The sequence below is a fragment of the Melopsittacus undulatus genome, chromosome 1, assembly GCF_012275295.1.
Source record: "Melopsittacus undulatus isolate bMelUnd1 chromosome 1, bMelUnd1.mat.Z, whole genome shotgun sequence".
In the NCBI taxonomy this organism is placed as follows: Eukaryota; Metazoa; Chordata; class Aves; order Psittaciformes; family Psittaculidae; genus Melopsittacus; species Melopsittacus undulatus.
Window position 1 is genome coordinate 125,302,395 of NC_047527.1, and position 12,754 is coordinate 125,315,148.

Sequence of the window (12,754 nt, forward strand, 5' to 3'; positions counted from 1 at the left end):
ATACATCTTATTTTATACAGAATTGGGAACCTAAAGCATATCATTGGCTAGAATCACCAGCTGCTTTGATGCATGGTTTCTTTTACAAAAGGTAACCCAAAAGGTATGTTTGCATCCAGACATTAAGGAATTAATTTTTAGGTAGAGGGAATGTCAGCATGCTGCTAATCTGAGACAAACAGTTCTTTTCCTATGGTAGAAGCAGAATAACGTTACATGCATGTTAATGGTTTGTGTGGATTTGTATCAAAGTAAAATTTAGTAGTAAGGAATAATGAAGTGGCAGAGAATAAATGTATTTAAGCAAACTGATGTATTTTATTTTATTTGCCAGTTCACAGACTGGCTTATGCTTATTTTCAAGAATTGTCTGAAATTGTCCCTGTCACAACAAATTAAAGAAAAAAAAATTCTTATTCCATAATCCAACCTCATGGCATCTTGACTGTGGATCTATGGTAGAAATACTGGCATGCTTGTGTGCTTGAACTATGCCATAAATTGTATGTATTAATTTATAGTAATGCTGTCAATGTATAGGACATACTTGAAGACTAAGAATTTTCTATTGCCAAGAATCCATCCGTTCCCTTAATGGGAGTGAACACTATGGTGGAGAATTTTACCACTCTTTTATCTGTCGCTTAGCTACTCAAGCTAAAAATAAACACATTTATTTCCTCTTAAAGTTTGCTGTCTTTGTGTTCACACCTGACAATTAAATTTATGATGCTTTAGTTGGACTAGTCACTTCTTTTATTTTGCGTGAAGTTATTTTTTGTGTAGGTTTCTGCTTTTTAAATAAGTGAATCCATAAATCCTTCAGATGTTTTGGCAAGGTTTTGTGATGAACCGGTCCATTAAGGTCTAAGGGGCTAGATTTGCAGTACTGCTCAGCAAGTCCTTGAGTTATTTCAGTACTTTATCACTTATTTTTTACTCTTTTCTTTTGTTCTCCTGTACAGCCTCACCTCATGCCTTCTGTCTCTCGCTTGTCCTTCTTTGATTGCTGTCATACCTTGTTCATTTGTCCTTTCAGTTTCAGAAACTTTCTTCTATTCCAGATGCTTAATTTTCGTATTTTGTAGTCCTTCTGTTTCTAATGCCTTTCTTCCATAAAGCTTACCTGTTATTATGAATCATATACCCACAGATTTCTTCTCTGTTTAACATCAGTTATGGTGTGCTTCATTATATTAAAAGGAATTGATTTTAGTCACAGAACAGGAATATGAAGTCAGTATAAAACCAGAGGTTAATTTTATTTTTTTTTTATTATTGGCTAATTATTTATAAAAAATTGAACTGTGTTTGCTGTCTGAATAAAGGTGTTTTGCTTTACCAGAAAATAATAAGGTATTGACAGCCATTTTCAGGACATACTGCTGGCTAGGAGAAACTGATGCAGCTGCCACAGGACTGTCTGTCAAGCAGACAGTCTGGGAACACAGCAAGCTGCTCAAAAGCAGCTTCTGAAATGTAAAGATGCAATTAAAAAAAATATATAAATGGCTGTGCAACAGCTGTAAGCAATGATGCATGAGACCTCACGTTTACTATGTATTCCAAACATTAAAGAGAACAATATGATGTTAACAAAGAAACATGAAACCAGCATATATTCACACAGTATAGTGTTATTGCTGTGGTATTATCTGCACAAGTTATGCCAGCAAAGGATTACAGAGAAAAGAATAAAAAGATTCTGTATCCTAATGTATTTTTCTGTATTTTTGTCTTCAACAGAGCATGTCAGTATTTTAGTGGAAATACAATTTATAGAAAGAATATGGCTCCCAAATCTAACAGTTTCAATAAACTAAAACTTGTTCTCATTTAAGACAGTGACAGAGCCCTTAGAGGACAGGATGAGACATAGATTCATAGAATGGTTTGGGTTGAAAGGGAGCTTAAAGATGGTCTAGTTCCAACCCCCCCTGCCAGGGGCAGAGACACCTTTCACTAGACCAGGTTGCTCAAAGTCCTGTCCACATAATTCTGATCAAGGTATTTTCCACAAACCTGGGCTGGAGAAAATCTCATCTGTCTTTCACTGACATGAATCATATGCTTTTGTTTTCTGTATGTGGAGTGTAAAGATGTAATCTTGCGATTTATGAACAGGATACTGCTATTTTGGAAGTAAGAATGTTATTCATGTACCTTCCTGAGGAAAACAAAAAAAATCTGCCTCTCTTTTCTGATGTAGGTTTTACAAGAAGGTTATTGGTTTACTGGATAGAAATTGGAAAAGAATGTTTTGCAGGTAGTTCAGAAATGCAGTATGTTTTATGCATTGCAGCAAGAAGAGACATGTCAATCCAGCTGCTAATATCAAATGAGAGAACTATTATTGATTACTTTAGCAGTCTTTGAATTGTGCTGCTGATCTTGACACTGCTGGGTAACAGAGCAATCTCACAAACATCAATATGGAGCATGTTTTGCTTGTGTTTCAGTGAATGGCAGTGCTGTGAGGCAATACATTTCACAAAAGTTTAGAAATGGAAAACTTAGGGTTTTAGTTTAACCAAGTCTCTGAAAGACACAGGTGGCTCCCAGGGGCAATCTAAAATAGAGCTAGAATGGATCACTCTTTCAGGATGCCATCCTTTGCCTTTGCCAAAACCATTGGAGATACAAGCTGATGCCCAGGAATAGTCTTCAGCTGCATTTCAGAAGGTGTCACTGGATAAATCTCATTCTTTCACTACGTTTCATAGCAAAACCAAGATATCTGCAGGATCCTGCTATAAACCTGTTAAGACCTGAACAGCTTGTGCAGAACATCTAATAATACCTGTTTCTTGGTATTCTCATGTGGTTCACAATGTGCAAAAACATTCACCTTGGGGTTCCTCTGACAAGGGCTGTGGTGTCAGACACTGCAAGGGCTGATTAGTTTTGTAAGCAGCCTGATTTTGCAGGCAGTTGGATTTATAACTGAGGATAAACTATTGAGATCTTGGCAGTGGTTTGAACCTGTTCCTGGTTTTGCCACCTGAAGTATAATTTAGAAGCAAACAAAATCTGCATGGAAGGGCATAGTGCCAGGCTCTTGTAAAGATGGAAGCAATGGACCTCCAAGCTATCTCCTTTTGGCAATTACAGTATCTCAAATTATCACATTCACTTGAATCATTAGTACTTTAGGCACATAATTTCTGGCATAGCAGAATATGCAATCCAGTCCCAGCTTGCGTCCTTTCTGGGTATTAGCCACTAAATAAATATACTGTACTTGCTTTACTTGGGAGAAAGGAGATAGACCATGTTTCAGCTTGGATGCAAATTGAAGTGCTGCTCTGTACTCTAACTCATCTGCCACAAATTTTGCAAAATGACATTTTTTGACTGTATATGCGTTATCTAGATTAGTACAAACTGTGTTCTGATTCTAAGAATACAACATATCCCATAATCTCTCTTTAATAAATCACAAAAGATTTATCAAACTGTGCATGAAAGTAATTGCTTTGGCTACTCTTGAGCTTTATTTTTGGTGGTTTTGGAAGCTCCTACTCTTAAGAAGCATGATGTACCCCTTACCAAGAAGTAGTATTCCCATATAATTTCTTTAAATACTGTTTCCTTTAAATGTAATGAATTGTATTATTATATTTATGGGAGAAGAGTAACATGTTTGATGGTGACTGAGCCCATCCTCTGTCTCTGAAGAATATGTACAGCATACTGTAAGATTCACGTTATGTAACTGCATGCACTAATTACCTGTAATATGACTTCTGAGTAGGAATGTATTATTTTATTTGAACAGCAGACTCAAATGAAAATCAAGTGAAGGGGAAAACTACAGTATATCTCGATATTTTGTCTTATATGTACAAAGACATCAAAACTTTTCTCTGAGAACAGGCGGAGCATAAATGCAAATTTAATTAAAAAGGAGTTTCATAAAGTACACACTTTTTTTTATTATTCTGTGAAATGCGGTTTTCATCTTGCATCACACAAGAAATGAGATTAAAGACAACAGAATGTTCTGCTTATTTACTTGCTTGTTTCAGAGTCCAGAAAAGTTGGCTCCTGTCTTTCACTAACCTCTCTGTCTGCCTAACTTACAAGCTTGTATACTTGGAGATGTTACTCCGTTGATGCTGTCTCTGCCCATCTGTTTTTCCTCTTTGGGACTTGCCCTTAAGAAACACCTCCTTCAGGCTGCCATCCTTATTTACGAAGACATAAGCAGAACACTAACACTTCTGTGAAAGAGCTGTCTCAACAAACACATGTAGTACTCCCACAGTGTTCAGGCTCTTGTCTTTTCTCCATGGAATGCTGAACAGATGTTGATAAAATTAATAAATTTTAAAATTGGTATCTTCTGCAAGCATAATTTAAAATGCTGGAACTCTGAAAAGCAATACCCATGATGAAAGTATATCTCATAGGAGACACATTTTATACAACTTCCACAGGAGAATCATTGCTAATTTAAAAAAAAAATAAATCATGGTGCTTTTAAATTGACTTGCTGGTGTACTGTTTCATAACTGCAGAATCTGGAAGAGAAAGAAGAGTCATTTGAGGGGCAGCAGAAAACACTCCAGATTTCCCAAATCTTTTTTTTAGAGCAACAATACAAATAAATAGTAGTGAGAACACAGACAGATATAGTTTTATTATGCAGAACAGTAAAGGATGTAGTGAATCACTAAGGCCAAAGTTACACACACATTTTAATCCACAGTAAGTTGAATATGCTACTCAGCTGTACCCATCCTTTGCCTTTGGCTACTTGTGTACCAGCATCAGTTGACATAAGGCTGTGGAAAAGAGATGAAACAGAAAGTTTTTATCTGGATCAATTGCAGCTCATTGCTCATGCTAGCATGAAGGGAGAGACTGCAAAAAGCATCCAGGAGAAGCAAATGGGAGAGGGGTAATGGGATCAATACCCTTTCACTACGGGCTGGACTGATCTAGCATGTAGCCACCACTGACTATGTGTTACACCTGATCTAATGAGCTGCTGGTGAGTAGGCACTTGTGCCTGCTTTCCTCTCTTCCCCATCCCCATGGGGACATAGAATCACAGAATACTTAGGATTGGAAAGGACCTCAAGATCATCTAGTTCCAACCCCCCTGCCATGGGCAGGGACACCTCACACTAAACCATATCACCCAAGGCTTCACCCAACCTGGTCTTGCACACTGCCAGGGATGGAGCATTCACTATCTCCCTGGGCAACCCATTCCGGTGCCTCACCACCCTCACTAAAGAATTTCTTCCTTATATCCAGTCTAAACCTCTGCTGTTTAAGTTTCAACCCATTACCCCTTGTGCTGTCACTACAGTCCCTAATGAATAGTCCCTCCCTAGCATCCCTGTAGGCCCCCTTCAGATACTGGAAGGCTGCTATGAGGTCTCCATGCAGCCTTCTCTTCTCCAGGCTGAATAACCCCAACTTTCTCAGCCTGTCTTCATATGGGAGGTGCTCCAGTCCCCTGATCATCCTTGTGGCCCTCCTCTGGACCATGTCCTTTTTATGTTGAGGACACCAGAACTGCACACAGTACTTCAAGTGAGGTCTCACAAGAGTAGAGTAGAGGGGCAGGATCACCTCCTTCAACCTGCTGGTCATGCCTCATGTCCTCATGCCCCTGCCCCCTGCTTGAGCAATAGGTCTTGGAGCCATAGGGCTTCTTTGTAAGGTAGATTTCTGTCAGATCAGAATCTGCCTCAATATATGGTTTGAAGATTGCAAAATTTGATACAGGTATTGAGAAGGGAAGATGCCAGATTTCATGTGAAACTGCATCCTACCATCGCTGTAAGAACTTCATTAGGGTTGAACATTCACATTAGGAAAAAAAGTAACTATAATCATGTCAGTGTAACTGAACTTTTCTATTTAATTTTTTACAGCATTTTCTGATTTTGACAAATATTTAAAGCAATCTGATAATTGATTCCATTCAGTATTTGATGTGAAAAATTCCAGTGGCCTTCTATTTTCTGTTTGTGTTTTCTTTCCCTTTCCAGTAGAATTATTGAAGGGAGGGAGTTTAAGAAGGGGAATGAAGAAGTGGATATCAATCCTTTTACAATTAATTAAAAAAACAAAAAAAGAAATTGAAAGAAAAATATGAAGCTTTTGAAACATTTCAGAGGACAGAAAAAAGCACATCTTCAATGTCAGAATGTTGTTCCTACTAAATTTCAGAGACTGTAAAACAAAAGCTTCTCAAAGCTCCTCTATTATTTTCTAAAATTCAGCTATTTTGTGTTAAATATTTAAAATATGTGGTTTCTGCTATTTCTCCCTATAAGTGTCACAGTGTAATATGTGTACTTAATCTGTATAAGCATAAAAATTATAATTGCTATAGAATAATAATTAGCATACAAATAGTTCCATGAGTGGAGTGGAATATTCTAGCTAGAAGTCTTTGCCTGTGTTTGTAACTGGATATGTTCAAATCTCTTGAGGATCTCTGGTTTATGAACCATCGTAATTACGATGGGTTCCTTTTCCACTCACTAAAACTAAACCATCCAAAACTGAGTACTGCACAAAGCTGGATTTTTCATAATGTAGAAATAAACCCTACCAAACAAAACAAAACCCGAATATCTGTATTTCTCTGTTTTACATGGAACAGGTCATCACTCTGAATGGCTCAACAATACAACAGAATGAAAGGAAATTTGGTTCTTTTTCAGAAGTCCTGCAGCAGCAGGATTTCATCCCAGTCCTCAAATACTTGAAAGTGAGACTGACCAGCAAAATCTTAAATTAGCGTGATTATTTCTTAAACATTTATACCTTGAAATATTTCACAGTAACATATAAAACACAATTATGCAAAGACTTTTTAAGTTCCAGCTCTAACTGAAAGTGCTTGCAGGGCTCTACTTAGAAAGGTAAAATGTCTTTTCCTGACTTGCAAAATCAGTTTACCTTCCCTCATCTGTTTTCAGGAACTCATGCTTCTTGCCAAGCAATTGATGGTGACAGGCCATAACATTGGTCTTCACTCTAGTCTGTTTTCTCCCCAGCCACAGAATGAATTCAGATCTATCAGATCCTGCTGCACTTTCCAGGCAAGGTGCCAGTATTTTTGCCATATGCTGCCAGCAGGGTACCTTAACAAAGACATATCTTGGAGGTTGTTTTAATTTTCAAAAACCAAAGAAAACTGTGTATATATGTCTTGATCAAGTGGAGCCCTAACATAACTGAATGCCTTTTCTTCTGCAGTAAATTGGATCTTAAATCCATTCAAATTCCTAAAATACACTTTTTCAAGAAAAAAAAAAAAAACCTGAATAATTTGGCAAAACCAGATTAAAACCAGATTAGTTTCTATAAAATCTGTGATGATAAAAGATACCTTCTGTATCTTTGTTACACATTGTGCTAATCACTGAAATACAGAATATTAGAAAAAGAAGCAAATTGATTCCTAAATGTTACAATTATGTTTAACAGAGAACACTAAAAGCAGTTATTTCCTTTCTTTATTGCTTCCTGGTTTTATTATTCCATTATATTTTTCATACAAATCCAAACCAGGTCAGCTCAACTTCTGTTATTTACAGATAATAACTAAATAGAATTTTAAAAGAAGCTATAGGAACCCCTTCACTAGAATTTATTTTAGAACAATTCACAAAGATTTTTGTCAGTGTAGCTGAAGTATCTTTTGTCCTCAGTGAGTCCAAAACAAGACCGTATTGGAAAAGCTTTATGTGAGAAGGGTTATTGGCACTCACATTCAAAGTAATTATTCTTGTAAAATTAATTAACTTTTTTTTTTTTTTTTTAATTCAAGCCCCTTGACTACTTCCCATTAGTAACAGCAGGTCTGTGCCTTTTATGTTCATTGTGGCAGATGTTCTTTACATCCTAGATTTTTTCAGAACAACAGAATGGTTTGATGGATGAAAGACTGCATCTGGAAAATGTGTATCAGTCAGTGTCATTAAAAGCCTGAGCCAGGGCCCACTGAAATCAGTGGGAATCACTCGCTTATGATCACATTTTTCATATCTTGTTAAGAGGGAATAAGTATTCATTATTAGAAAACAAGGGGATGGCATTCTTTACTTGATTTGCACATATTTCTTTTTCCAACAGTAGGGGAGAGAAAAGTTGTATTGGTGGAAGAATCTGTCATTATAACTATCGATAGTTGGGTTTGTGATCCCATGAGGGTTGCAAGTGACTACTTGGGTTGTACAGTGACTACCAGGTGGAAAACCTCCTCAGGGAGTCTGGATAGGCTCCTAAGAAGGGCTGGGAAGGCATAACTGGCTGTGATGCACCAGTATTACTGACAAAGGGAAGAACATTTAAGCAAGCAAGCAAGCTAAAGACTAGGGTTTCTATAATTACTTTCGTAAAATGCTTCCTGCCCTCCTTGGGACCATGGGAACAGGTGGCAGGGAAAATTTTTTACTACCTTGATCACATAAGTAGGAAGAAATCACATTCATCATGAATCAAAACCAGTTTCAGAATAAAGGGAGTACCTTACCTGAAATTCATCTGATTGAGGTTGGGGAGCCGCAAGAGGGAGTTGCTCCATAAGGGAAGGTGAACAAGGAGCTGTTGCTGAGAGTAAGGCATAGAGGGCAGAGTGCGAAGGCCCAAAAACAAAAAAAAGAGCAGAACAGGTCTGGTGATGGTAACCAGGGTCAACCAGCCATTTGATGACTGCCAGCCAGGTATATGTCCATAAGGCAAGCGTACGCTCAAGCCAGTATCAGGTAAAACCATGATAAGATCAGGCAAAGCAACACAGTGTTGTTCAGACAGGGACCATGGGTTAGACCTGACCTTAAATGCACCTCCCATAAATGTGCCTCCAGAACTAAGAAGCACCCCCAGCAAGGCTTCTCTGGCTTTTTCTCCCACAGCTCTTTCTCCAGAGTCTGATCCAAGGTCACACAGCTGATGGTCTTGAGCCAAACTGCCCTAGGAGGGTGAAGAGCCTGGTGGTGCAGGTCCCTAACAAAGAGTGTCACTCTGATTTTGACACTTAAAATATAGAAAGTCATAACTCAGGGTATTAACTCATTTGTGAAAGAGCTCACAAATGCACAAGAACACATGGTTCTAAATGGTGATTCTTATTGAAAATAAAAATTTGGAAGTTTTGTATTCTCCAGTAAAGAATGGGCCAAGGGATGTAAATAGGTAAGAAATGGGAAGCCAACAGAGTGTTACTTACAAATGAGTTCCCAAGATGGGTACAAAACAGAGGTAAATATGCTTATAGGCAAATGCTAGAAGAAATAAGATGGAGGAAGAGGAATGTCCTCACTTACTTAAAAAGTGACATAGCAGACACTGGAAACTTGGTTTGGAAAGAAGACAATCAGTGGCATATGGTAATATCAAGACAGAAAATATACGAGATGATAGAATAACCTGTGCAAGGGCAAAGACGCAGTATACATTCAAGAAATCAATAAAATTAACAACCACCTCGCTGAATTTAATGGATTGAATTTCCAGGCCTGAATTGGACAGAGGTAGTACTGGGTCTCTTAATAATCACCCAGAGAGGATGGCAGCACAGACTGCAATATTCTGAGAACAGCCAGGAAGGTAGCAGTTATACTGAGGGACTTCAGTTACCTGCCTTCAGACTAGATGAACATGATACTGAGATACAAGCAGAGATTAAAATATTAGACAATATGAATGGCTCTGTCATGGAATAGGTGGTTAGTGAACCCCATCAAAAAATACAAATGTTGACTTCATACTGAATAACTTAACGGAATCTAATAAATCTTACTGCTGAATTGCTCTTCCTAACAGTGACCATGTACTTAATTCAGCATTCCTACAAAATCAATAAATTTCAGAAACCCCATACTTCTTGTGCTCTACTTCAAAAGGGACGTGTAGAAAATGAGGAAGCTTCTTAACAAGATATCTGAAAGTCCAAGGAATTAAATTCTCATTGGCTTGTAAGATTCTGGAGAACACTATACTGGAACTGCAGCATTAGTGCTTATCACCTATGGAAACAGGAGAAAAATATGAAAGGAACTGGAAAGCACTTCCCAGGAAAGTGAAGGAAACTACTATAAACAGGAAGGAATCCTTCAAATTGTATTTAAAACAAGAAAGCGAAAAGTATCATAAACTTGAATAGATTAATTGTAAAAATATTAATTAGGCAGAATGGAAAAAGAATTTAAGAATCAACAAGATAAAAGAATAAAAATAGTACTAAGCAATATTTCAAACAGCAAAAAAAAAAAAACCCTGCCAGTGTCCATTGGCCCAGCAGATGATTCGTATGAAACGTGCACTTGAGGAGATGAATTCTTTCCCTCAGTATTTTCTGTGGAAAGGAAATGAAGATACTTTCCATGCTACAGTGCTGTCCTCTGGGGGAAGAGGGCTTAGCAGACAATCTGAATTCAAAGTTATTGTGGAAACAGCTACAGAAAAATATTAAGAAAAAAAGATAAACTGCTCAGATAAAATTCTAGGAAACCACAACTATCACAAAACCTCTGAAAGGCTGGGTATGAATCAGTTAAACTACTAATGGTTTAATCTTTTATTTGTCTGGGCAATAAATAAAATAGGTAAAATTCAATCTAATACAAAGGAAGTGAAATGCATTGTAGCTAAATGTAAAGAACTGAATGCTTCTGAGGAAAAGCAATCCTAGCTTCACAAATAAAATTATGGACTCTGAGTTGACTGTTTCCACTGAGGAAAAAAACCTTGGGATTATGATATTTTATGGAAGTGTCAGTTCAGTGTAGTCAATACTTACTCCATGTCCCAAAGAAAAAAATCTTAAAGATTACTTGGAAAGGAATAAAGAACAAAACAGAAAATATTATTATTCAACTGAACAAATGCACTATTTGCCTGCATTTCAGTGTTGTCCTCTCATTACAGAAAGAGTATATTATACAGTTTGGAAAAGATTTATGGAAGGAAAATAAGGGTCATTGGAGAAATGGAAGTCTATCTCAGTCACATTGTCAGAAGTGACTGTGTTGGCTGTGATTCTTCAGCCTGGGAAAGAGATGACTTACGAGGTATAGCAGAAGAAGCCAGGTTCAAAACAAATGAAAAAGAGATAAGATAGCAGATATGTGGAATTCTATGACAAATAATGTTGTAATAACAAATAATTCTACCTGGGTAACAAGGGAGAATGGACAAGTTCTAAGAAGAAAAACTCATACAAGAAAGACTCACTGCAGGCCACCAAATGGACAAACTACATGAGGATCAAGAAACTCCCCAAACTGAAAATCACTAGAAGGTGGGAAATCAGTAAATAGTACCATATTATACTTGTTCTATTCCTGCTTTTCTCTGGCTGTCCACTTAGGCTAGATAGACCCCTAATCTGAACCAGTACAACACCTCTATAGCCTAACACTTTAATAATTTTGTACTATTATGAAGTATTCTTATTTCTGAAATTATACATACTTTACAAACAAAAAGAATATGGCTTACTTGATGAACTCACTATCTGAAAGTAACATGATACAAATTATCAATATTGCTCCTATAGTTTTTATGTCTAGGAGTTTTAATCATGAGACAAAATTCTGCTACAGCTGAAACAAATCATAGGCAGAAAAGCAATACAAAAATAGAAAAGTGTGCCCCAATTGGACTGGAAATACAAGCATAGAACAAGAAACAGAAGCAGACAGCTATAGCAGGGAAGCACAAGCAAACTGTGAGACAACATGATAGACAGTATCTGTTGGACCTTACAACATTTTTGGGAGCATAGTGATACATTTGTGAGGAAAAATGAACTGAGTTTGCAGGTGTTTACTAGAATTATATTTTAAGTATGAAAGATGCCTGGTAAAAAGAACAACTTTGTCCAAAAAACTGAACAGAGAACAGGAGGCCAATACATTGTGTGTACATTATATGGCAAATGTCATCTGCCATAAATAAATTGCAGATGAAAGAGTAATCTGTGAAGTGTACTGAAATCAAACCCAAGAAGTTTATGACTGATGTAACAGAGGCAAATTCACTGGAAGAATGAAAATGTAAAAGGAACATGGTAGAAGCTGAGAAGAATCATTACAATAGACATGGCAACATCAGAACCGCATTTCTGAAAGCCCGAGAAAGGAATATTTACGTAAATGAAAAGGGAGATGAGTCTAGACAAGAATTTTAGCTGGATAGACAGATAGGAAGGCTGCATGCGAGGTATGTTTTGTATTGAAACTTTCAGATATAACTTCAGTGGCACAATCTGCAGCAAGGTCTGAGTCAAGGATGATGTCCTTTGCATGGGCATGAATGATGGGGTAGTTTGGTAGTGGCTGAAGAGGAGGTAGGCATATAGAGCTTATAGGGTAAAGGTAGCAAGATCTCCTTTAGCTCTGTCAAGCTTAAGCTCACAAAAAAACTACAAAGTGGCATTTTTTTAAAAGTTAAAATAGCCATCTGATTAAAGGGTTGCAGAACTGGAACCTACCACAGAGTGGGGAAGAGGGTATGGAAGGCAGGAGTTTGCTGCCTATGAGTATGAGCACAGGCTCCTTATGTGTATCAGACTGTAACAAAAATGCCTGGATCCATCTTTCCTGATGCTTGGCTTTAACACCTGCATCCTGTGTCAGCAAGTAAAAGAGGGAGTGGGGCCTATCTCTACCTAATCCTGAAAAGAGCATCACGATTCACAGAGCACTGAAGATACAGGTAGCCCTAATTCTCATATTTCTTAACCTGTGCATTAAAAAATATATTCATCTTTAATTCA